Genomic DNA, 25,253 nt, shown 5'->3' with positions numbered 1-25,253 from the left:
TGTGAGCAAGCCGCGAAACCGGCAAAGCAACGAACAGTGAACGTTGTTCTGAGCAAGCCGTAAAACCGGAAAGCAACGAACAGTGAACGCAGTTGAAGCAAGCCGCGAAACCGGAAAGCAATAAACAGCCACGTGCCTGCGAGCAAGCCGTGTAACCGGAAAGCAATAAACAGTGAACGCAGTTGTAAGCACGCCGCGAAACCGGAAAGAATGAACCGTGAACGCTACTGTGAGCAAGCCGCGAAACCGGAAAGCAATGAACAGTGAACGAAGGAGTGCATGGGGGCGCACCAGACGTTTCTTTATTGGGAGCCTGCTGATATCAACAATTTAACAAGAGTGCAGCGTTTATTAACCTAGCTGTATCAAAGAGAGTAAAAGAACTCTGTTACATCGATCGATCGATCCTTCATATTGGTGCGCTTAGTATGGGGCAGTTTCTAAATAAACGTACAGCGTCAATATAAAAGTGCCGTAATTAATTTCTCGCTCGGTTATTGTTAGGATTTTCTTGTAAAATAGTTCTTCTGTGTTCTTTTCGAGTTTCCTTCTTAGGCATCTTAATTTGCAGGGTTTCTGCCCGTTCTGTTCTTGTCGTGCACAGAAATCATAACGGTGATCTTTGCCATTGGAGGCTTCCGACAGAATGCGTATGTAGGTCGCGTAAAACTACGTTATAATGGTAATGCAGCAACGATGTTGACAAGATTATATGAGATTCTTGACAGGATGATACAACGGGAGTACCTAACATCCGAATGGAACTCGGCATGTGCGAGAGATGCGGCCACGAATTAATTTTGAGAACAAGAAATTTTCATTTAACTTGCCCCGAAATCGGTTGCATATCCGTGAAATATTTCTCCTTTCATGCACGTCGCATTGTGACCAGAGCGGCCGAAAACAGCCGGTCGGTAGTACTATGCTCAAATGCAGAAGACTACAACCGTTGGACAAAAGCATATTTTTTTCTGGTCCCTCTCACGGAACAGACGGTAGTATGTAGCTTCTTTCCAGTTTTCATCGCGAAAGCTTGCCTAATATAAACGTTGAAATGTGTCTGCCGTTCCTGCATTCTATCGGATCGCGGCCACGGCGGCCGCATTTCGATGGAGGCGAAATGCGAAAACACCCGTGTACTTAGATTTAGGTTCACGTTAAAGAACCCCAGGTGGTCAAAATTTCCGGAGACCTCCACTACGGCGTGCCTCAGAAAGTGGTTTTGGCACGTAAAACCCCATAATTTAATTTTTTTTCCTGCATTCTATACCGGTCATGCTGTTTTGAACTCTCTTGTAATACACGTTAGGTGTTTTCTTCGACGGTTACACAGACGCCGCACTACCATGAACGTTGCAGCGAGCTGCCCCAATACCGTATTCATCTAGTTGAAAAAAGTTAGTTAAGGATTATGGCGCCTCTCACGTTCCACACGTGTGAAAACATCAAGTTACTCGAGAAATGGAAAAACATTATTTGTGTGATCGTGAGATATTATTCGTTAAAGGAACAAATCTTAATGAGGTATCGCAGACTGCTCTCGACGAAATAATCGCCATTTTAAGCAGACACGAGGCAAATCTCTAGTTGTTCGGCCATGACATATACTGGAATGGTGTGAAGGCGGTTCGCTTCAGCATTTTGCAAAGCTCTACAATACATTCACTTCTTAGGAGAAAAATTCATGGGCGTTGTCCTTTAACTGCACAGGGATGTGACAACTCAGTCTAGGCTCGCGCACTTACTCCCTCCCTCCCCCCCCCACACACACGCACACGCGCGCGCGTCTCACGCAAAGAAAAATTTATGGGCCAGAACAAGATTAGCGATGAAGAAAGCTGTCGGTCAAAAGGTTGGTCCAAAACGAGAACATGGGGAGCAATGCTTCTCGCAAAATGCAACGAAGCTACGAAGAGACTTCAGCGACCTACCGAAGTGGCACGTCTGTTCCCGCTTCCAAATGCACCCGCTCTGGGTACGCATTTTAGGCGTGCTTGACAGACGACACTCAACGAACGGTACAGCAGCACCGATTCAACTTCATAACAATGATGCGAATCACTAGCGCGAGCGGCCGCTGCCGCGGCCATATTTTTCAAAGCAACAGGAGATGAATACGTAACTGTGGTTTTCACGCAGCGGCAGAACTGTGTGCCAGCGTCGACCCACTTTTCATTCATGATTGTATTACGCTTAGTGTTACACTGACGGAACTAGTGGAGGAGCATAACGAACAAGACGCGGATGTTCGCGGCGCAAGCTACCAACTTGTTTAATACTGCTACAGGAACACGCTCATATACAAAATGATGTGGCGGGAGGGGGGGGGATATAAAAAGTTATGACAGGGTGACGACATGAGATGATGCGGTGTGCCGGAAAAACACCGTTCACTTCATCACATGTCGTCACCTTGTCATAGCTTTGTTATATCTCGCTCCCCCCCCCGCCACATGACCTTGTATATGAGCGTGTTGTTAAACGGTATTATTAAACAACTTGGTAGTTTGCGTCACGTACGTCCGCGTCCAGTTCCTTATGTTCGCCCATTAGTTCCGTCAGTCCGTCAGTGTAACAATAATCGCAATACAATCGCGAACGTTTACCAACTATAGCTCCGCTCATTTCCTTACTAAATGCCACTTTTCATGCTTTGCGCGGAAGAATAAAGCTAACGCCATCAGGGAACGGGTGAATAACAACGTTGCCCCTCTTGGGTCGTGCCAGCTTGTCTACTTGGAAGGCTTGCGTGAAAGGGCAAAGGCGCCGTCAGAAAGCAAGGCAAGTCTTGAGTATCACAATAAGAAGAATGCTGCTACTCGACATGGCCAAAAGTGCGGACGAACGGGAAAATTTGTAATGCAAGGTACGGTACAGCACGTTTCTGTTATTCCTGAAAGAAAGAAGAAAAAAGAAACACCGTGCGAGTTTGTCCATCCGGGACAACTGACGCAGGGCGTGAAGATGCAAATGCGCATTAAAGCACCGCAGTGTCAAGACGACACTACGCAAATAACCGTCCATAAAACTAACGCTTCAGTCCCGATGCGATGAGCCGTGTGAGGCGATGACAAGTGTCATCTTGCTCACCACTTGCGAACAATTACCGCATGTAGTTCACGACCAGCAGAGAAGAAAGCAAATGGAACACGGCGCTGTAATTGCCTCCTGCGCGCTCAAGGAGCTGCTTCACTGCAGAGCTGGAACACAAGCGCGGACCTGTGCGCAACTCTGCTCCCTGCGGGAGCATATACAGGGACACTAGTCGGAACACAACGCCTGCCGCCCTCTCCCTCCCCCCCACACGGCCTTTCGCGCGATGGAAGACGGCGGGTTTGCTCTCCGCTTTCCTCCTTCGCGCGCGCCAGATTCAGCCGCGATCGCCGACTTCCCTCGCGTACTCTCACGCACATACAACATACGTCGCGCAGCGACGGTGTTATCGCCCTTGTTCTTTATACGGGACATCACGGCGCCGGCGACCGCAGAAATGCGCCTGGAATGTCAATTGATATCGCACTAAAACAAGTATAGTTAGGCTCCTTTTGCCCGCGCGTCAGCTCCCGACATTCGTTCCCGTCGTATTTTCACCGAGCTCCTCAACATTTCTGAACTGTTTTCCCTGCCTCTTCTTTTTTTGGGTATAGCAGCTTGTACTGCCGTCGACCTCGCCCTAGCAGTGCAGAAAATTTATTTAGCCCGTCACGCTCACAGTAGCGTCAACCTTTGAATGTTCATTTTCATTCAGTGTCTTCGATCGCGAACGTTCTGCTGTGTCTTTCCTAGACTGCGTTCCACTGAGTTCCAACAGGGCGTGCGCCTTTGGGGGAAAATGATGTAAAGAGCTAAACAGTGAAGATCTAAGCGCCGGGATATTCCTCTAACGTTAGGGCTCCTTACAATATCACTCTCCAAGTCGAGGGAACCAAAATAAAGTAAGAAAAAATTCACCGAAAGTTACAATGCTCCCTAAATGCGAAATTTGAGCGCAGCTCTATACCCGAAGAAAGTTGTCCGAAGAAAGAACTGTCGCTTTGTACGAGGGTGGCTCAAGTGAAACCCGAACTTCTCGTAGAACGTACACACACACAAGCGTCATCTCTTTGCCATGCTTTGACGAGACATTTGTCGGCTAAAACGTCACGGTCCGCCGATGTCGCTTCGCCCCGGAGGAGCTTGTGAACGCAGTTGAGAAAAGTAGGGAAACCATAAAAACCCAGATGTACAAAAGCAAAGTTCGCAATAGGGGATCAGAAAATTTGGTTGTGGGAGTTCATTGTGTTTCTTTGTGTGTTTTTCTTTTTTAACCTAGGTAGGACATTAGGCAGTATAGTCAAAGACCGGGGAGGTAGGTCCCTCCCCAGTCTTTGACTATGAGACCTCCTAGAGTTATTTTTTTTTCTGTACAAAATTTCAATCGCATCAATAAACTGAAACTGAATAGCAAGAGTTAGGTGGCGCGACCCATCACCCCGTTCCAAAGGGGACGCTCCTAACATCCATCCATCCATCTGTGAAACAGCATATCCTGGTAATGTTTCTCGCTAACGAAAGCGGAAAGCCGATTAAAGTTCACGCTAGGCTTCAATCTGAATGTAGTGATGAAATGCCAATTAAGCAACAGTAGAATATTTGAGCGGTGCAAACGGCTCAGAGATGGCCGGACGTCAGTGGAAGACGATGCCAGACAAGGCAGCTCGTCAACATGAAACTCATGGCGACGATTTTTTTTTCTTTTTCTGTGCGTGTGAATTCGGCATACTTATGCTAATTTCCACCCCAGTAATGAGACCGGGGAAATCGAGTACTGCTTTGAGAATTTCCAACGTGTACACAGTGCACTCAGGAAAAAAAACTCCTTGGCCTGATTACCACGGGCGTTCTTGAAGCCAAGCAATGCGCACCAGCACACAGCGTACCACACAATGTGCACTTTGCGAGATCTAACTTGGGAGAGTCTACCATGCAGTCCCAACCTCGCTCCAAGTGATTATCACTTGTTTCCCAGTGAAGCAGTTCCTAGACGGTCAACGTTTCAGCAGTGATAATCAGGTGAAGCAGGCTGTTCATTTATCGCTGCCACGCAAGAAGAAACCTTTCTATGCTGCTGGCATCCTCGTGCACATGAACTTCTGTGATAAGTAAGGTATTTCTTAAAATACAGGTCGACTTCCCCCCCCCCCCCCCGAATATGTGACGAACAGTGAGCTATCAACCTATATTCGTGGATAAGGCCAGAAAAGCACTGAGGTAATGGAGCTCTGCCGTAGTGCCCGTCGTAAAGGCGAGTTTAGAGATTGACCAGACTGGCTTTAAGAAATCTTGCATATCCAACGCACTCGATGGCACCGACAACGGCGTTGTCTGAGTTGCCGCAGACTTCTGCGAACCATCCGACGAGGACGACTTTTCTGGCAGTTCCCACGAGGTTGCCGCTTGTGGCATCGACTAGCGTGGTTTAATGGCCTAGCCTCGGTAAGTAAGGTGCGTCATGCTTCAATTTCTTTTTGTTCTAAAAAGACATGAGTAGGCCTATACCCGCCCTTTTTTTCTCAGCGAGTCCAACATATAAGGGTCGAGCTATATACGTGTTGTACCTATATTCGAGCAGATACGGTACGTCAGTTTCGCAGGAGGATCACGTCGAGAAATGAGGTACTTCCACGCGTATAAACACGTTTCGTAATCCTCAAACATAAAAACTGCCGGTTTGACTTGAACTTTGTAGCTTTAGATTTTTTTTAACCACGAGGTCCTTTATTTTTTTACAAGTAACCTTTAAGCCAGCTTTAGAATATATGAAACCGCTCATGCGATTGAAACTAAACCTTTGAAAATGTTGTGAAAAGAGCAAACGCGATACGTCATGAAGCCGAGAGGGCAACGCAGTGTCTACATAGTCAACTCCATCGCTTCCGGTTTTTACGACCCCGCGCTTGTAGGTGGCCTCGATGCTCGCCTCGGCGACCTACCGCGTACTCGAAGTGCGCGCACATCACGTGCCGTCCTTTCAAACCAAAGTCCCCGCACAAAAATCCGCCGCCATCCCATTCCCTACTGCAGGTTTCCATGTCGAGGAGTACAACTTTGTAGAAGCCATTCTAATGACTCACGCATTTGACGGATCGGAGGATGAGAAATTTTTTTACCACTACATCGACAACTTCAACTGCCACTTTGGATAAATCCATCGGCTTAAGGGAAAAAAACAGTGACGGCAGTTTTTGAGCAGTTCGCAGCGACATTCAAGTGAAGACCAGTTTTGAGCATCTCTGATGCGTTGAAACATTCGTTCTCTTGTAGAACCGGAGTTGCTAGGCCACGAGAACGGGGGGAGGGGGTGGGGTACATTTGCCATGGAGTTGCTCAGCGCAGCCACTGAATGAAACTTATTGTCGAGTCTGTGTCTAATTTCAACCCAGTGTTGATTGGTTCTAGTACCTGAGCTATGCGCCTCACCAACCGTCGAATTAAGGCAAGCTGGAATTGCCAGTCAATGCGAGACACCCGGCACGGAATCGGGTCGTTTTAGCTTTGCGTGATGCGTTACCCTGATACATAATACTACAGGTCTACTGCGGCTGCGCCGCCTTTGCACACGACTGCGATTGACATGCCGCGTGATTCGAGGTTATGGCGCACCGCACCATGCTCGAGCGTACACGTAAGTTAGTGATACCGCTAATTAGGCTTTTTAGAGCATTCCTGGTTCATCAAAACATGCATAACCCTAAACGTTACGAAGCAAGCCAGGAGAAGGGCGTCTTAGGCGGAACAACGTCACATTACATAATCCAAATAACACCGAGAAAACATCACTAATATTTTTTTTTTGTCTTCAGTGTAAGCTATGACTCGGGGAAGGACACTTTCAGCATTTGTTGCTGTCACGACACAGAGCAAGTGGCAAGGGCAAAAATATGCGGATCGAAGTGAGCGCGTCCTGTAGGGTTTCCTACAAAAATTACTACGACATGGAAACTTCCATGGCGCTAATGCTTGCGACAGCAGCGTACAACTACGGCGGTTCCGCCAGCACGATAATGATGGAGGATATAGTACATGGATTTATAGCCGACACTTTGGCCTTCTGGCTTCAAACGACTTTCTGACTTCGGAAAAGTGACCATTTTTCAACAAGACGCTGCATTATAAGTGCGCCGATTATTTGCGCCGATTATGCATTGCGCAGAAACTAATTGCCTTCGCACGTCTTCAAAGGTACAGTTTACAAAAGAAAGCGACTTCAAACTTTTCTCTGGCAGAATGCCACAAGAACGTCTATCGAAGTAAGGCAGCATTCGTGTGGCGTAATGAACCATAGCAAAGCCGGAGTTCTCTTTATAGTGATTTCTGTAGGAAACCGCATGAAGTTGTTGGCCCAGTCGCCACCACATCATTACGCAGTACACTCCATCAGAGAATGCGGCGGTAGCGCTATCCTTCGCACCGCGGTAGTGCCACAGATCGACAAGTTATTCACGGAATAGAACACGCAGGCGCACAAGGTGCCCCACAATAACGTATGACTGCGTGGTATCGTGTGCAGCTAAAAGACTAATTTGACGAAGGAATCCCAAGAACAAAAGGGACTGTGTGCATGGTTCAGCAAGCTCTTCCAAGTTAGAGCAGCAAAGACATGCTTTGATGTGACCGATAAGTGAATCACACTGACGATCATCCTTTCAAAGCGGAAAGTTACTTTGGCCGTGGATAAGGGCGTTGTACAGCAATGCGCTTTAAATATTGTTAACAACTGCATTTACTGAAAGTGAAACTGTATGTACTCATTAACACTTAACATGTCTATGCGTGTTTTTAAACTTATATGTTTATTTTGTATTATTGGAGTGGCTTTACATTGTTGTCTTGTGACTAATCGCAGAAACTTCAGAACATGCCGGCTTTCTTTTTTTCTAAACTAACTGTTTACGTCGTTTGATAAACTGCTTTACAGCCGGGACGTTTATATAATATATATCACCTTTCCTTCTCATGCTTTCATCGTTGATTTGATTCATTTGTTTGTGGAGCAGCTGGCGAAGCAATAGTTAGCCACATTTCAAGTTTCATCAGCTTAAATCAATGAGCCAGACCCTTGTTTTACGTTATTTCGGCATCTATTCAGAAATGAGGGTCTCCCGTGCGTGAAGGCACTTATGCCTTGATCCATCCCCTGTTCATTAAAATACCTGTGCCATCTGAACTTCCTATGACCTGTCCACGTTTGTGTTGTTCTTGTACTTTCATATCTTTTCGTGTTGCCGAAGTTAAGCGGTGAAGTTCCAAAAGACGGCTAATCGCAATAATATCGGTGATGCTGTATAACACATTAACAGAGAAAACCAAATAAAGTTGGCGTTTTTTTACCGCAAAAGTACGAAATGACCGCTTGTAGAAGAAAAAACATCTCAGTTATGCGCTGAACCGCTTTCTCGGTACCTATCTTTATTTTTGAAAAGTTACTGAGTCGCATTGTCGCAAAGGACTCGAGGAGCTTGGATGGAAGTTTGGACATTCACTCAACCGGCTTTCACAACAGCCTGGCAGTACGCATTTTCCACCACAGCACGTGCCTACGCATGGCTCTCCCATTTCGTTCATCTGAAAAAAATTAAAAAGAAGAAAACAGATAAATCGCCGCTGTATGTCGTTTCCAGTTGTTGTACAGGTAATACACTGCAGTACCGCGCGTGACAATTAATGCACAGTTTTAGCGTGTCCGCTATTCCGACAAATGTGGGCGGTTTGGGCGGATTGCCGGATGGGCGGAAGCGTAAACACAAGCGGCCGGAGTGGGGATGCCACCTGGTGGCGCAGAGCTCAAGCAGACAAACACAGAGCTAATATTGCAGCATAACCGAGTGTATTCTGCATGGCTGTTGGCAAAGTAGAACCTTTCAAGAAGCAACGCGTTCACGATTACAGCGCTGCCAAAAAGCTTACACCAGCAGCGAAGTAGGACACACTTGGTAACGGCAATAATAGCTATGTTTGTCTGGTTCAGGTCTGCGCCGCCAGATGGCGTTACCAGTCCGCCCACTCAAGCATTTACGCCTCCACTCATCTGGCTATGGTCCCGAAAACCGCCCGCGCGCTTGCCGGAATACCGGACTCGCTAAAAACTCTCTACAAGATACAACACCGCGTGACATTGGCCAACGCTACAAGTACCGCAAGCATTATAAGCACCTTTCTTCGGCGCAAAGTGTGCAGATGAAAGCCGCACGCTGCTAACATCGCACGCTGCTTGACGAATTGTGCTGAGTTTTGTGAGCATCGCAGACCGCTCGGGTATCGGTGGCATCTCTACGCATATTAACAGGTGCCACAGCCGAAAATACTGTGTAGCGGACGAGGATGATGTACTTGTTTGGATCAGTAAAAAATGAGTTTGGTAAACGCAATTGTTCGGGAACAAGAAGAGGAACAAATTCTTCTCGAGCAGATTGGTGGCACACGCAGTGAGCGGCTGCAGCTGCCGCAGTGAATTCGAGCCAAGAGACTGAGAGCGCTGTAAATTCACACCTATCCGCACAAGAGCATGTCGATTCAAGCTCTTTAATGCAACAATTACGCCTTAAAAATGTGCTTGTTCAACAAGGGACAAAGCGCGCAAAAACGCGCCTTGCTCTCATGTTTCTTTTGTCGCAACTGCAGCAATATTCTGCACAGTATCTTATTTTTTTTTTGTCTCTCAGAACGTTATGAACCAGCCGATTTCAGCCAGCGCTCAGGACGCAAGGCTTCTCCATCGAACATTTCAGCATATCTATACGGACCGCCACTGCATGCCTTGTGCAGTCTGCATAAGGCGACGACTGGAAAACATTGGTGAATAAAATCACGAATAAAAATATTACAAACTAAATCAGGTGCTCTTACTTACCCAGCACGGCGTGCCATTTGTCCATGAACCTCGCTTTGCCAGCCAGAAGGGAAATGATCCAAGACCTCCACCACATACGAATTGACACTTCAACGCAGTCACATTCTAAAAAGAGGGAGAAGCCGTTTTTTCAGTAGGCTGCTTCATACATCCGTTGATCGATGAAGAGTCAGAGACGAAGGCGTGTGAACTGAAAATCGATGGCAAAGTACGATGTTGGGCAAGTTGGTGCACAGCTGTCAATGTTTGTAGTGTAAACGGTAAGTTAAATAAAGATCAAACGGACTCAAAGAGCTCCGAAACAACGGCCAAGGGGGCAAACGAAAACATTTTCTTATCAAAAGCAATGCTGAAACATGTATCGGTGCTCATTTTGTTTCACTATGCAACAGAGAGTCTCAGTTCATAGAGGTAACTAGCGATATATAGTGCATTGGAGGTTGCAACAGCTTTGCGCTGTTTATGTGCAAACTTGAACCTTTAACTTTATTTCAGGAAATGAAGTTAGTTGCGTATTTGACGTGTTTTCTGTACGTTTGTTTATTATTCAACTTCTGCAACACAAGGCTCTTTCGGTGATATCAGAGGCAGATATAACACGCTTAGGATTCATTCAGAAAAGTCCTAGAAATAAAAACGACTTTTCACCCGTAAAAATGCCGACTTTCCGAAAACGATGAACCATTCATACATGCGCGTTATTTCAGTAAATAAGGTTAGTTGCGAGTTTGGCGTGTTTTCTGTCCGTTTGCTTATTTGTTAGTTTTTCATTTAGGTTCTGCAGCACAAGCTTTTCCGGCGAAATCCGGGACAGATATAACGAGCTTAGGATTCATTCAGAAAAGTCCTAGAAACAAAAACCACTTTTCACCCGCAAAAAATGCCAACTTCCCAAAAACGATGGCTCGCCGTGGTTCAAGCGCCGATTATCTTAGTAAAAGAAATGCCAAGAAGCTTGGCTCTTGGTATGTAACTCGAAGGGCGACACCTAAATAGGGAGAGTGCCGACGAATCAAAAGAACACACTTATAGTAGTGCCTCGTTCCGGGGATTATGAAGGTTTGCCCAAAAGTTAATGCTTGTGAAGTAAGCAATTAATATTGACTAAATGTGCGGTTAAGCAGGACGCTAAAAATAGTGTGGCTTCCCAACAGCATGCTTGGTCTCGTCCTCCTAGAGTGATTCGACATATCTATAAACCTTGGCTCAAGTCCCCAGCTGGGACACGCTCTATAAGCACCTTAGATTTCTTACACGGTGCCTTTTCTTCCTGTTGAATTTCTTACGCGTTATATTCTTTTTTTAAAAAATCCGAAGAGTAGCAATAGATATTATTTGAAACTGAAACTGAACTACTCGGTTTGGCAATGCAATATACTCCGTTCGACCCGAGGTCAGATATTCTGTTTGTAGCTGTTTTTCTTTTTTTATGTGCCTTTGGAGACAGAATCGCAGTCACCTTTAGCTGGGCACCGCGTAATGATACGTAATATGTCTCCCACCAATAAAACATCAGAGCTTGAAAATGTTCATCTCTTATGCGCATAACCAATATGTATGCAGAAAGCGGGAACATGTGAGAGCGCAACATAGTAAACGTACCGAGGAAGCACTCCCAAATCTAGCAAGCATGGAAGCAGCTCGAGGAACACAAGAAGTTCGCAAGTGTCATATGCACGAAAAAGGAAATGGAAATGTCCACATCAGTGTCTATGGGGTAGAGTGTCAAAGTAGTTTATACATACACCGCATTCAAATTTAGCCACACCGGAGGAGTTACCGCCTCTAACAGAATTCTCGCCGAAAGCTTCTTGTCTCGCATTTCTAACAAATAAAACAAGCAAGAAGCGTTTCTTTTAGTGACAGATAAGTTGCTCATTATTTAATGCGTTTATATAGCATAGTTAGTGAGACATTGACAGTACGTACAGTACGTAGAGACGGAGACAGAGCAGGGAAAGACACTGGTCGGAGCAATAACTAAATGATCATTTGTGTCAACGCATTCCTGGAGAAATATGGAGATCGAGACAAAATGAGCAAACGGAGACAACCAATGACACGCGTGCTTCTTTTTCTTGTCCATTTCATTAGCTGGTCATTTCATGCAGGATCACTACCGACACGCTCGCAATACGAGCAGAAGCCGCAGGATAATAAACAAACGAAACACGTGAAACGCATCACTCTTTTTTTTCAAGAAAAGATAGCTTAACTCGTGTCCCCGTTACTCGTGTCCCCGTTACTCGTGCCCCTGAAGCCATGCACCAACTTGGTGCGTCCTTGTTAAGACGTCTCAGGAAAACTTGCCTTTACGGGACATTTGGTAGCTGGGCACCGGACGGTATTGCTGGAGGACCGCAGAACGAAAGCGGCTGCAACAAGAACAGTTCAATTGTATTAGCCGTTACCGGGGCATTCGCATGCAGCCCTCACCGTACAGTTGCCATTCAGTTCTAATTCAACAGCGTATTCGCTTCCGTCGAACTCAAGACTATATTCACAGCCCGTACTCGTGCTTACAGCTTTTCACTGATGACAGAGCAGCTCGTTCTCTGTGCGGGGTCTCTATCTAGCTGTTTTGACAGGCCGATGACAACGACGATGCTGCTGCTATTGGCAGCTATGCAAAAGGTAGCCGAGGGTAGCTGTAGGGGCTTGGTTTATATGGCATCTCCGACGTTGCTGTAGCGTAGGCAATGCGACCCAGGCACATGAACGCGCATTAGACAAGACACAGCGTTGTGTGTGGTCAATACTCCTTTCCTTGTACACCTGTCGTTCTGGCCTGCGCTACAACAAAGTAGTAAAATCAATCATAATGAACGCAAGTCGGATTATCTGCACCATGGTTGTGTAGCCCAAACGTGCTTAGGGGCCGATGGTACGCCGAAGGTCACGTATAATCACAGTACGTCCCCGCGGCTAGCAAGGTCGAAGAACGCTAACCCTGGCGGCGTAGTGTGGCCACCCAAATTACGAATCGTAATGCTTTCCTCTGCTATTGAGTTTGGCAATCGTAGTTCCAGTAAACGTCGGCGAATGTTAAGAAAATACAGCGCTGTGAGCATGTGCGGCGACTCACCGCTTATCGCTGGTGCGTAGTCCTAAGTTTTGCGTAACGCGTGCTAGTACGAGACGTGCCACAGAATTCTTCACCTATATTGCAATCATTCTCACGAGATGCGATTTATATAACAATGGTTTAGAACGGCGCCAGAATGCTGCTTTACTTTGGTTGAAAAGTAGGCATCGCAAGCTTGTTGGAATGTAGTGTGTGCGTATGCGTTTGAGTTCGCTTATCATACCTGCTTATTCTTCGAAACAAATGTCAAAAATGGCACAACGAACGCATCGATAAACGCAAATATCGGCCTGTGCTTTAGCCACCGTCAAAATGTCATCCATGCAAGCACCTTTGTTGCACCTATTCTGCCCTGTGAGCATTGCATTAGGGATACACGACACGTGTTCAACAGTACAAAGGTTTTGTCGGGAATTCCTAGTGTATCAGTCATAAAGAATAACGCCACACGCTTACGGCTAATGAGTTGAAAGTAATACTAACGGGCAATACGAAGGCACAAGCGAGCCCATCGTGTGATCCCACCGGACAGTCTTTGACCAAGGCGAAAATTTATTTTAAAAAAAAAACGTGACATTTTGGGCCCAACACGAAGGCCTTCTTCACAGTGGTGAACAGGTAATCAGAGTGAAAACAAGCCTTCGGCGCGACAATCGATATGGCGCTTTTTTAAAAGTAATTCTTAAGCTTGGTCGCTGTCTGTCCCGTATCATCACGATTCTCTCTGACAAGACAAAATTTTGTAAGCACTCTCCAACTTGAAATGTTACCCTGTGTTCTTCCCCGTGACCCTGATGCGTCATCGATGCTTGTCCAAATGCTATCAGCAGTGTCATTGTGACCGTACGTTTTTTTCTTCAGATCACCAAAGCGGACGCACGTTTTGTTTTGTCAAACCTTGCCAGGGTGAGAACCTGAGGAACTGAGTACTGATGGCTGCCCTGCAGATGCGGACTGAACGTCTGCTCCAACTGAACACGGGTACAATATATTTAAGCAGTCCACCTTGAGCGAAGCAGGTACGGTGTCTGAAGCTCGCGAGTGCCCACTTTATCATCGTGCCTCGGAACCAGCACTGAAGATGCGGCATTCGCGTCGAAGCGAGCCTCGTGCAACTTCTTACATCAAAGAACAGAGATACGGCTCAAATGAGTCAGTTCCGGCAGTCACGGAAACTCTACACAACAAATTCCAACAACGACTGCCTTTCGTAGACATGCGATAGCGAGCCTTAACGATGTCTTACTCAAATGATATTGCGCAACAAAAAACGACACAAGAAAGGACGACAAACCAAGCGCTTGGTTTGTCGTCTGCTCTTATGTCCGTGACGTTTTCTGTTGCGCAATATCACTTGAGTAATGGATTACCAACTTGCCCGGAATGCTGCTCTCCTTAACGACTTCGTTGAGCCTTGCCAGAACTCTGTCCGAAACTTGATATTGCTCGTCGCGATAGGGCCGCTTCCTTCTAAGCTCGTAAGTACTCACTCTCTTTTACGGCATTTTAATAGCGAATACACGTCGTCACATTTAGCCGAACGCAAGCCCACTAGAGGATGAATGCTTATCTATGTAATGTTTCTCCAATGAATATGAACTAACCTTTCCGCATCTTCAGTCGAGCACTTCCTATGCCTCCAATTTGTTTATTCTTATCACTCCATAACTCCTATTCCTAACCTATTATCTATTAATGCCGCCAAGACTAAATTTGTTGTATTTTCCTCACATCAACAACATTCGGCATCCTCCCCTTCTTCAACTTTTCGCTCACACTCTATCTCTCCCAGTCCATGCTCATCTTTTCTTGGGATTTCTCTTGACTGCAGCTTGAAATATAAAGATCGCATTTCTCACATCAAAAAGAAAATAACATACGGTATTCGCGTTCTAATTCAAACTCGTCCCTACTTTACACATAATACATTAACCTCGCTATACCCCTCATTCATTCACTCTCACATTAACTACGACATAATATGCTGGAGTAACACTTATAACACTCACTTGGCATCCCTCCAGGTAATCCAGAACCAATCCATAAGAATTATCACAAGCAGTTGACGCTTTGCAAATGGAAAGTCCCTGCTACATGAAAACAACATCCTAACCATTTCAGAACTCACCAAGTATAATCTAGGGATCTTATTCTACAAATATAAGACTAAGCAACTACCATCAATCTGCTCCTCACCTCGTGACCGGATAGCTCATAGTCAGACTAGATTTGCACTCAATAATAATTTCCGTCTACCTAAAGTGCGAACTAACTATGGTAAATAGACTGCGGAATTTTCCTCGATATCGTTTTGGAATACTCTACCACCTATAATAAAAAATGCAAAACATGTATACCAATTTAAAAGAGAACTAAAAGCATTCATAATAAATACTTACTGATATTGTCTATTTTTTTTTATTTTATTGTTTTTTTTTATTGTCATGATGTTGACAAGTGTTCTTATTACTCATATGCTATAAACATGTTTTCACATTACTCTTAGCTCTCATCTGTACTACTGTTACTTTAAACATTGTATAACATCATAAGTGTCTTTAACGGGACGTCCCTATACAGTCTTTGGCTATGGGACCTCCTTAGGTATACCACGCACATGTAATTATCTGTATATTTACTAATAAATAAATTATGAAAATTATAAAATTTATTCATGCACCATACTCGACTGTGTTTCGCTTCACTTGAAATCTGTTCTGTAGCTTTCTATTAATGTCTTCGATTAAGTGTTTTACGCATTACCAAACTCGCTAACGCAGCTTCTTTTTATCTCGATTAGAACGTCAGCAAACCCTTTCCGGCTACCTAATCCATGCTTTAGCCTTTTTATCTCATATCTATATGCTTATCAGATATCGTTCCATGGCTCATGTGGGGCTTTTCGCTATATTTGAAGTTTCTTTTTTGTTGTTGTTGCTGTTGTTATGGCGCAGGTCTTGCTTCGTACAGATTCAGTTTTAAATAAAGGAATTTGGGCAAATGAAATGGATAACATCATCCCATTTCATGGGCACACGTGTATACAAATTTCATGGGTACCAGTAGTAAGCCCCCAATAATTGGCGTTCTAAAATAATCGGTCAACTTACCCAGAAAGATTGCTGCAGCCACGCGTATCATTATCTGTCAACTTTCACCTCGACCGAATGGAGGCCTACAACGAAATTTGACATCGACAGTGTGATACAAAGCTCATGGCATATATATCTCCCGCGATTGCGCAAAACACACTGCCCTGTCAATTTGATCATCTTGCTCGGCAATTTTGTTGTTTACATAAGGTGATCTCCTGCATATATATCAACTTCCGCGCTACAGCTGTGAGCGTTAGTAACTTCTAGCTCACAAGTTTACCCGCCCTACAAAGCTCTTTGATCCACCTATCAACCCGGCCATCTGAAGGAGGCGTCATCGACTGACCCACTGCTCCTTACACTGGGAGCGCCGCCAGTCCGCAACGACGAAACAAAAACCTTTGTTACCGGCATATCGCTGCGCTTCTCTATCAAAAAATTTCCAAAGCCCCGTTTACAGTAAAGTTGCCGGCCTCAAATTACTATTACTATTACGCATTACTATTTGAAAACGTGTTTAAACTTGAGAAGAAAAATACGTTTTTTTAGACAAAGATTTCGTTAATTTGAAGAGGAGAAACGTTTCGTTTTGCAGTGTGCCGTCGGCAAGCAGACGATCAACTAGGGAAGTAGACTTCCGGGGAGTTCACCGCTTGCCTGCTCACTCTCTGCCCCATTCTCACAAATTTTGCATACTGCCACTTTGTGCCGTTGCAGCAACCGAACAGAACGCGTGTCGAACAAAGATCTCCGATCGCGCCCCAGTTGCAGAGGCTCAGGTAGGACGCCGTGGAGAGCAGGCCGAAGCTTGCGGGCAACGGCTTGTCACACGCAATGAGGCTAGTTGTGTGGCTTGCAAGAAATCTCATCCCTCCTAACGTGCCACACTTCAAGCCTTAGCAAGTGTGAAGCAGGCTTTCGCCTTCACGTGATACAGGAGTTTAACATGCTGCCGAATTTTTTCGTCCGTAAATTTCCCTCACATAGTCAGGGTTGCCTTTGAGTAATTGACCTGGATAAACGCACTCCTGCACAGACTCTGCAGGCTGCCTGGCGATCATGAATCCTTGTTGCCTTGCCAGGCTATTAAACGTTATCTGTCATCCGCATAAGAATCTTCAACCCTACTCTTACAATTTCTCAAGTTAGGGTCGTCAATCGTTTGCGGCAATTCGTCCCAAGTGTCGCTTAACAGGACACTTTCATCTACAAACCGAAAGTTGCCGAAATATATGTTTCTAATAAATGTGAGTTCTATTTAGAAGATTACGTATCAAATACTCAACTTTTTATTCAAGCCTAGAGGACATTTCTTTATAGGAGAAATTCAGAGGAAGTCCCCATTTAAGTTATCCTTCTTTTTATCTTAAAGATCGCGGGTAATACGAGCTTTAAGTCATCAAATTTCAACGTTCAATCCAGTCAATACAGAACTCGAGCGCGCCCCCTTTTTAGGTTAGACGGAAACGGCCCGTGACGAAGTTTCAGTGATGACATGTCGCGGCAAACACGGCACGACGCGATGGATTCTTGCCAGGCATAACGTGCCGTATCAGTCAGTATCTGTCGCGACGTTTAAGTTTCAAAACTTCGTCGCGATTTTTGTCTCGGGGCGTTTCCAACTGATAGGATAGCGGGGCGGCCTTTTGCGATCCGTTTCGTTGTCTCCTGGATCGAGCATTGAAATTTAACGATGAATATTTCGAATTAGGCGCGATATTTAACAATACAAACAATGGGGGTGGATTAAAATGTGGCTACCTCTAAGTGTTGCATAAAACTGCCCTCAAGGTTCTGAAAAAAAGAGTTAACAATCTTTTTTCAACTAGCCTTCTCAAACTTACATTATTAGCGGCAATGTACTCCTGCGTTCCCTACGAACTCCTATCCAAAACTCCTATCCAATGCTCGTAGCCTTTTCATTAAAAAATTTGCGTAAAAATCTGTATAGTCCATAAAGGCATCAGTTGAGATCCCATAACATCTTTTCAAGAAAAAGAAATGTACAGGACACTCCGTTATGCTGCACCTGTATTTTCTTTTAAAGCACAGCTACGGTACTCTGGCACTCCGAATAACGGGCTTGTTCTTGCTTTCCGTTTGCTTTGCTTTTTATTACAGCCTTAGTTAAAATGAAGTATTTGTACCTTACTAAAATACCTTATACTTTAATATAATTGAATTTGTACCTTAAATACCTTATAAAATAGTTGCATGTCTCACACTACTTACACTGCAATAACCAAAGGTTAACGAACAGGTACTTGCTTAGTTCACTGCGCGCCGTTAAACTCTGATAACACCTTCATGTGCGATCCCGGCTGTGTGTTCCGTAGAATTGTTTTCTTCGGCACTGTGTGAATGCAGCTGGACGCTGCCATTTTAGAGGGTAAATATTCGCTGTACACAGGGATTGCGAGCATGGTTTCAAAGGTAAACGAACAGCTCCTTATAAAATAGTTGCCTGTCTCACACTACTTACACTGCAATAACCAAAGGTTAACGAACAGGTACTTGCTTAGTTCACTGCGCGCCGTTAAACTCTGATAACACCTTCATGTGCGATCCCGGCTGTGTGTTCCGTAGAATTGTTTTCTTCGGCACTGTGTGAATGCAGCTGGACGCTGCCATTTTAGAGGGTAAATATTCGCTGTACACAGGGATTGCGAGCATGGTTTCAAAGGTAAACGAACAGCTCCTTATAGAATAGTTGCATGTCTCACACTACTTACACTGAAATAACCAAAGGTTAATGAACAGGTACTTGCTTAGTTCACTGCGCGCCGTTAAACTCTGATAACACCTTCATGTGCGATCCCGGTTGTGTGTTCCGTAGAATTGTTTTCTTCGGCACTGTGTGAATGCAGCTGGACGCTGCCATTTTAGAGGGTAAATATTGGCTGTACACAGGGATTGCGAGCATGGTTTCAAAAGTAAACGAACAGCTCCTTATAGAATAGTTGCATGTCTCACACTACTTACACTGAAATAACCAAAGGTTAATGAACAGGTACTTGCTTAGTTCACTGCGCCCCGTTAAACTCTGATAACACCTTCATGTGCGATCCCGGTTGTGTGTTCCGTAGAACTGTTTTCTTCGGCACTGTGTGAATGCAGCTGGACGCTGCCATTTTAGAGGGTAAATATTCGCTGTACACAGGGATTGCGAGCATGGTTTCAAAGGTAAACGAACAGCTCCTTATAAAATAGTTGCCTGTCTCACACTACTTACACTGCAATAACCAAAGGTTAATGAACAGGTACTTGCTTAGTTCACTGCGCGCCGTTAAACTCTGATAACACCTTCATGTGTGATCCCGGTTGTGTGTTCCGTAGAATTGTTTTCTTCGGCACTGTGTGAATGCAGCTGGATGCTGCCATTTAGAGGGTAAATATTCGCTGTACACAGGGATTGCGAGCATGGTTTCAAAGGTAAACGAACAGCTCCTTATAAAATAGTTGCATGTCTCGCACTACTTACACTGCAGTAACCAAAGGTTAATGAACAGGTACTTGCTTAGTTCACTGCGCGCCGTTAAACTCTGATAACACCTTCATGTGTGATCCCGGTTGTGTGTTCCGTAGAATTGTTTTCTTCGGCACTGTGTGAGTGCAGCTGGATGCTGCCATTTAGAGGGTAAATATTCGCTGTACACAGGGATTGCGAGCATGGTTTCAAAGGTAAACGAACAGCTCCTTATAAAATAGTTGCATGTCTCGCACTACTTACACTGCAGTAACCAAAGGTTAATGAACAGGTACTTGCTTAGTTCACTGCGCGCCGTTAAACTCTGATAACACCTTCATGTGCGATCCCGGTTGTGTGTTCCGTAGAATTGTTTTCTTCGGCACTGTGTGAATGCAGCTGGACGCTGCCATTTTAGAGGGTAAATATTCGCTGTACACAGGGATTGCGAGCATGGTTTCAAAGGTAAACGAACAGCTCCTTATAAAATAGTTGCCTGTCTCACACTACTTACACTGCAATAACCAAAGGTTAACGAACAGGTACTTGCTTAGTTCACTGCGCCCCGTTAAACTCTGATAACACCTTCATGTGCGATCCCGGTTGTGTGTTCCGTAGAATTGTTTTCTTCGGCACTATGTGAGTGCAGCTGGACGCTGCCATTTTAGAGGGTAAATATTCGCTGTACACAGGGATTGCGAGCATGGTTTCAAAGGTAAACGAACAGCTCCTTATAAAATAGTTGCCTGTCTCACACTACTTACACTGCAATAACCGAAGGTTAACGAACAGGTACTTGCTTAGTTCACTGCGCCCCGTTAAACTCTGATAACACCTTCATGTGCGATCCCGGTTGTGTGTTCCGTAGAATTGTTTTTCTTCGGCACTGTGTGAATGCAGCTGGACGCTGCCATTTTAGAGGGTAAATATTGGCTGTACACAGGGATTGCGAGCATGGTTTCAAAAGTAAACGAACAGCTCCTTATAGAATAGTTGCATGTCTCACACTACTTACACTGCAATAACCAAAGGTTAATGAACAGGTACTTGCTTAGTTCACTGCGCCCCGTTAAACTCTGATAACACCTTCATGTGCGATCCCGGTTGTGTGTTCCGTAGAATTGTTTTCTTCGGCACTGTGTGAGTGCAGCTGGACGCTGCCATTTTAGAGGGTAAATATTCGCTGTACACAGGGATTGCGAGCATGGTTTCAAAGGTAAACGAACAGCTCCTTATAGAATAGTTGCATGTCTCACACTACTTACACTGCAATAACCAAAGGTTAATGAACAGGTACTTGCTTAGTTCACTGCGCGCCGTTAAACTCTGATAACACCTTCATGTGCGATCCCGGTTGTGTGTTCCGTAGAATTGTTTTCTTCGGCACTATGTGAGTGCAGCTGGACGCTGCCATTTTAGAGGGTAAATATTCGCTGTACACAGGGATTGCGAGCATGGTTTCAAAGGTAAACGAACAGCTCCTTATAAAATAGTTGCCTGTCTCACACTACTTACACTGCAATAACCGAAGGTTAACGAACAGGTACTTGCTTAGTTCACTGCGCCCCGTTAAACTCTGATAACACCTTCATGTGCGATCCCGGTTGTGTGTTCCGTAGAATTGTTTTTCTTCGGCACTGTGTGAATGCAGCTGGACGCTGCCATTTTAGAGGGTAAATATTGGCTGTACACAGGGATTGCGAGCATGGTTTCAAAAGTAAACGAACAGCTCCTTATAGAATAGTTGCATGTCTCACACTACTTACACTGCAATAACCAAAGGTTAATGAACAGGTACTTGCTTAGTTCACTGCGCCCCGTTAAACTCTGATAACACCTTCATGTGCGATCCCGGTTGTGTGTTCCGTAGAATTGTTTTCTTCGGCACTATGTGAGTGCAGCTGGACGCTGCCATTTTAGAGGGTAAATATTCGCTGTACACAGGGATTGCGAGCATGGTTTCAAAGGTAAACGAACAGCTCCTTATAAAATAGTTGCCTGTCTCACACTACTTACACTGCAATAACCGAAGGTTAACGAACAGGTACTTGCTTAGTTCACTGCGCCCCGTTAAACTCTGATAACACCTTCATGTGCGATCCCGGTTGTGTGTTCCGTAGAATTGTTTTCTTCGGCACTGTGTGAATGCAGCTGGATGCTGCCATTTTAGAGGGTAAATATTCGCTGTACACAGGGATTGCGAGCATGGTTTCAAAGGTAAACGAACAGCTCCTTATAGAATAGTTGCATGTCTCACACTACTTACACTGAAATAACCAAAGGTTAATGAACAGGTACTTGCTTAGTTCACTGCGCGCCGTTAAACTCTGATAACACCTTCATGTGCGATCCCGGTTGTGTGTTCCGTAGAATTGTTTTTCTTCGGCACTGTGTGAATGCAGCTGGACGCTGCCATTTTAGAGGGTAAATATTCGCTGTACACAGGGATTGCGAGCATGGTTTCAAAAGTAAACGAACAGCTCCTTATAGAATAGTTGCATGTCTCACACTACTTACACTGCAATAACCAAAGGTTAATGAACAGGTACTTGCTTAGTTCACTGCGCCCCGTTAAACTCTGATAACACCTTCATGTGCGATCCCGGTTGTGTGTTCCGTAGAATTGTTTTCTTCGGCACTATGTGAGTGCAGCTGGACGCTGCCATTTTAGAGGGTAAATATTCGCTGTACACAGGGATTGCGAGCATGGTTTCAAAGGTAAACGAACAGCTCCTTATAGAATAGTTGCATGTCTCACACTACTTACACTGAAATAACCAAAGGTTAATGAACAGGTACTTGCTTAGTTCACTGCGCGCCGTTAAACTCTGATAACACCTTCATGTGCGATCCCGGTTGTGTGTTCCGTAGAATTGTTTTTCTTCGGCACTGTGTGAATGCAGCTGGACGCTGCCATTTTAGAGGGTAAATATTGGCTGTACACAGGGATTGCGAGCATGGTTTCAAAAGTAAACGAACAGCTCCTTATAGAATAGTTGCATGTCTCACACTACTTACACTGCAATAACCAAAGGTTAATGAACAGGTACTTGCTTAGTTCACTGCGCCCCGTTAAACTCTGATAACACCTTCATGTGCGATCCCGGTTGTGTGTTCCGTAGAATTGTTTTCTTCGGCACTATGTGAGTGCAGCTGGACGCTGCCATTTTAGAGGGTAAATATTCGCTGTACACAGGGATTGCGAGCATGGTTTCAAAGGTAAACGAACAGCTCCTTATAAAATAGTTGCCTGTCTCACACTACTTACACTGCAATAACCGAAGGTTAACGAACAGGTACTTGCTTAGTTCACTGCGCCCCGTTAAACTCTGATAACACCTTCATGTGCGATCCCGGTTGTGTGTTCCGTAGAATTGTTTTCTTCGGCACTGTGTGAATGCAGCTGGACGCTGCCATTTTAGAGGGTAAATATTCGCTGTACACAGGGATTGCGAGCAGGGTTTCAAAGGTAAACGAACAGCTCCTTATAGAATAGTTGCATGTCTCACACTACTTACACTGAAATAACCAAAGGTTAACGAACAGGTACTTGCTTAGTTCACTGCGCCCCGTTAAACTCTGATAACACCTTCATGTGCGATCCCGGTTGTGTGTTCCGTAGAATTGTTTTCTTCGGCACTATGTGAGTGCAGCTGGACGCTGCCATTTTAGAGGGTAAATATTCGCTGTACACAGGGATTGCGAGCATGGTTTCAAAGGTAAACGAACAGCTCCTTATAAAATAGTTGCCTGTCTCACACTACTTACACTGCAATAACCGAAGGTTAACGAACAGGTACTTGCTTAGTTCACTGCGCCCCGTTAAACTCTGATAACACCTTCATGTGCGATCCCGGTTGTGTGTTCCGTAGAATTGTTTTCTTCGGCACTATGTGAGTGCAGCTGGACGCTGCCATTTTAGAGGGTAAATATTCGCTGTACACAGGGATTGCGAGCATGGTTTCAAAGGCAAACGAACAGCTGCCGCAAACACGCTCACTCACTTCGCTTCCAATTTATTTTGTGGAGCTTTGAAATCATTCTAATGACGCATTTTGTACGCCGTGTTCGCATCCCTTCGCGACCAACCCAGCTTAGTGCGTATACGTCACAACTTTTAAGGTCATCGTCATCATCAACACGCGGCGCAAGCTGGCCGAAAGGTCGTTTCTGAGAGGCGCTGGAGTTCCCGGATGTACGCCGAGATATCGAAGTTGCAGCTGCCCATCACACCAACGATTAATGAAAACATTGAGCACATTCTCATTCTTCATAGGCAACGCGGGCCGCGTCTGCCACAAATGATGATAATATTCTCTAAATATTGGTAATTTTCCCCAAACAATGGTAACAGAGGCTTCAAAGTATGTGAGACCTGTAGAAGGATCGACATTTGGGCGAGTTGGTACTGGGTGAACATCTTGAAGGGGCAGCGCAAAAATACGACGACAGAAGGCAGGAACACACAGGTAAATGCTGTCCTGTGTGTTCCTGCCTTCTGTCATCGTCTTTTTGCGCTGCCCCTTCAAGATGTGAGACCTACATTCTGCATCCACCGGCGCGAAATTTCCACGGGCCACCGAAACGCAACCCGGACGCCCTCCGTTGCAGAAAGCATAGAATTGACGCCTAGCGTTCGCGTTCAGTGTATATTGCCCCGTAAAAATTTTAATAACGATCGATGCTTCGTTTTCAATGGACCAAAAATAGCAGTACCGTTCGAGCCCTGAGTGGCATGCTGCCGCGATTTGCGATAACAAGCAGGCTTGTACTTGTAAAGGTGCGAGAAAAGATGTGCGCCTTTAAAGGTTGCCCTGTTATCAGTGTAGTTCGGAGCGACATTTCTTTTTTTCACGCTCACTCTAAACGCACAAGTACCCTCATTACACTGGCATACAGCAGATTTGAATGGTTGTAGAATTTCGGGCAAAAATGGGAATGTTTCATGTCCGGAATATAAGGTTGATTTAATGGCGCAGTCTTTTCTATTTCTTAAATGATATTGCGCGACAAAAAAAACGACACGGACGTGAGAGAAGACGACACACCAAGCGCGAACTTCTAAGTTTATTGTGACACTGCGTCGATTCGACGCAGTGGCACAATAAACTTAGTTGAAAGTTTGCGCTTGGTGTGTCGTCTTTTCTCACGTCCGTGTCGTTCTTTCTTTCTTCTTTTTTTTGTCGCGCAATATTATTTAAGTAATGGATTACCAACTTGCCCGGAATGCTACTCTCATTAAGTTCTTTTCTATTTCTTCGTTTAAACGAAAATACTGAAAAGTTAATCCCCGAGATTAGAACACCGAAACTCTCCAATAAAGAAAAAATATCCCGCTTCCGTAAATTTTGTTGGCTATACCGTCTAACGCGGATGAATATGATGTATATCATGACATTACACATCTCGGTTAAAAATATTATATATTTCTCGCTTCAGTTTTGTAACAAATTATCGTGACATTATTCGCAGCAATATACATTAGAGTTGTGCGCTTTCGACGACCAAACAGATGAAGCTTACACAAGTGTGACTTCATGTCCTCACTTCTGAAGCAGCGTTGTAAACTTTGCCCTCTACATTTTTTTCTACATCAACGCCATTTTCGGAAAACTTCCATTGATGCTCTCCACAATTTGATTCGAACAGTCAGTAGATACCGTCTCCTGGCAAAACGGCATTCCGTCAAAAACTTGACTAACAGTCGGTAGATCGTAA

The sequence above is a fragment of the Dermacentor variabilis genome, chromosome 8 (assembly GCF_050947875.1).
Source record: "Dermacentor variabilis isolate Ectoservices chromosome 8, ASM5094787v1, whole genome shotgun sequence".
Taxonomy (NCBI): Eukaryota; Metazoa; Arthropoda; class Arachnida; order Ixodida; family Ixodidae; genus Dermacentor; species Dermacentor variabilis.
Note: the sequence above shows the minus strand (reverse complement) of the source record.